Genomic DNA, 2,984 nt, shown 5'->3' on the forward strand with positions numbered 1-2,984 from the left:
ATGTTTTCTCTCAGTCCTAAAATGAAATTGATGTCTTCTAGAAAAAGCTTAGAAATTTTGAAATTTCTATTTTATTGAATCAGTTGAAACATCTCAAATTCATGAACCATTTAGACTAACAAGTCTCTTCTTTTAAAATTGCAAATATCATTCAAATACAATTTTATAATCATTTTAAGTTTGTATAAATTATGTTAAGCAATCAATTGCTCTGAATTCCTACCTGAGATCACCCACTGAAAGAATAAGATTTTTAATTTGAGAGAAAGAACAGGGAAGATAGGATGGTAAAAAGATGTTAGTATGTTGAAGTTCTTATTGTTGTTTTAGTCACTAAGTCGTGTTCTACTCTTTGGTGACCCCATGGACTTTAGCCCCCCAGGCTCCTCTGTCCATGGGATTTCCCAGGCAAGAAACTGGAGTGGATTGCCCTTTCCTTCTCCAAGGGATCTTCCTGGCCCAGGGATTGACACTATGTCTCCTGCATTGGCAGGTGGATATTTTTTTAACCACTAAGCCACTTGGGAAAACCGTGAAGTTATTAGGGTAGCATGATACTGGGACTGGAGTATAGAAAAAGGCATGAGGTTAGTGGCAGACCAACTTATTATTTCAAAATTTTGTCTTAAATGGGTTTTGATTTAGATGAGAGAGATTCCAACTTTTATCTCTTCTTGCTCATTGCTTTCTACTATATCTCTACTCCCTTTTATCCTCACCTGGATCAAGCATGGACTTCCCTCATGGCTTAGACAGTAAACAATCTGTCTGTAACGCAAGAGGCCCAGGTTCAGTCTCTGGGTGGGGAAGATCCTCTGGAGAAGGGAATGGCTACTCACTCCAGTATTCTTGCCTGGAGAATTCCATGAACAGAGAAGCCTGGTGCGCCACCAGTTCATGGGGTGGCAAAGAGTTGGACACTACTGAACGACTAATACTGAGTCAGTTGGAGATGCATTAAGCCTACTTTTGCTAGAGATAAATTTAAATTACTTTATGGGTTCCCTGGTTTTTGCAGGCTTTGTGGCACTTACAATGCCCTTTTTTTTTTTTAAAGATGTCTTTAGAAATCTGAATGAAAAATGCATAGGAAGCATTTTATAGCCAACTGATCTCTCAATCAGGCAGACAGTCACAGACACCATTTTAAGGAGGAGAAAGCTGGTACAAATAAAGATGATTTAAACCACTGTACTGAGCAAGTAGAAAAGAGGGGTGAGCTCATTGACTTGACAGAGCAGCCCCATGTGGCAGGGTGGGCCAACTGAAGAGGGAAATGAGGGCTGCTAAATATTTAGTAATTATTTACTGTGTGAAAACTTTAGCCATGGAAATATTTTCTCAGTTTAAAATTATAAATGTATTTTATTGGCATTCCAATGATGTGTATGCATTTGGGGATAAAAAGTACAAAATGTACATTCAGCAAATAAAGTGAAACAGTAAAGACATTGCTCAACACACTCAGAAAAGCTACTTGGCCATGTTCTGTGAACTTTCAAATATGTTATTTTCACTGAGGCTTTGGCTTCTTCCTATACCTTGTTCCCTTGTCGATTATACACACCCCTCCCGGATCCCAGAGAACTCCCTTCTCTTTTCCTTTTATTAGAGTGCTGTTTTGCCTAAGATAATTGTGTACTTTATTTATTCGTCCCTGCACCTTTCTAGGGAGGATATGTATGAGAATGGTTTATTTTTCCTGCTCAAGCCACTGGCTTCATTAGAAGGACGCCAGGTAAAAGCAGTGGGAGTCTGCCCTTCCCAGCATGACTGCTGTCAAAGCTATGTTTTTAGGCAAAGTTTATGGTTGGTACAGAGAGGTTCATAATCTTAAGCATGACATTATGGAGCATATGGAAACTGAAACTTCCGAAGGAAACATTCCATTCCAGTTTTTGGCAAAGAAAATAAGACCAAAAGAAGAGAGAGAATTAGATCATGACACATGTTACTTGGCAAAAGAGAAAGTTGAAGAAAATGGGATGAAAAAAGGCCTGGGAGACAAAATACTGGCATCCCTTTTGTACCTATGACTCTTTCTTTTAGCTGGCTTTTAAACTAATTTTTTTTTTTTTATTATTCTTAGTGTCTTTATGTTCTTTAATACTTCATACTTAATGAGACACATGTTGAAAGCCATTTAGTTATTTATTTTTCTAGGAAGCTCTTCCTCCAGTTTCAGAGCTCTCTATGATATTCTTGTGGTTATTCAATCTGCTTTGATTTTTCAGAATTGACTAGATTCCTGAAGGCAATATATTGTCTTATTTCCATTTTTCAGCTGTGTTCAATTTTTGGATTATTTAGAAGGGGCGATATTCTGTTTTCTTTTTGGTGCTTTTAAAGTGTGTATAACAAATACATTTAAAACACAAAAGCTAATATTGTAACACATTGACTAAGTAAGTCTGGCAGCAAGAAGGGAAACATAAAGAACCTGGCACTCCAAGCAGTAATTATTTTTTGAATGAAATCACATTTTCAAGAGACTGAAACTATAGGCCATCTATAGGACCAAGAGCAAAAAGAGAGTTGTGTTCCAATATTTCAGGGGATACGAGAGACAGGAATTTCAGTGAACATTTTTGTTTTCTCTTTATGATAGAAGAAAATAATTTGTGCATGCATTGAAAACTTTCCTTTGGAACACATATTTTACATATTAGTGTATGAAGTATATATGATATTGATAAAGATTAGTCTATTGACATTTTATGAATAGAGCTTTCATAGAATTACAGAATGAAATACTATTGCCAGTAAAAATACAGAATTCACTAAAGTCAGAAAAAGTATATAAGTAGTCTCAATATTCAGGAAATTCTGTGTAAAATAAATGAAAAATAGAACTGCATGCTGTGAAGAAATTCTGTAATTAAAACTTTAAATAAGGAAGATTATCTTGATAATCTTGGGTTAAAAATTGTATTTTGATAAAGTATTTGTCTTTTTTGTGTGATGAAAGTGTCTGGTGTCATCTA

The sequence above is a fragment of the Budorcas taxicolor genome, chromosome 9 (genome assembly GCF_023091745.1).
Source record: "Budorcas taxicolor isolate Tak-1 chromosome 9, Takin1.1, whole genome shotgun sequence".
Classification (NCBI taxonomy): domain Eukaryota; kingdom Metazoa; phylum Chordata; class Mammalia; order Artiodactyla; family Bovidae; genus Budorcas; species Budorcas taxicolor.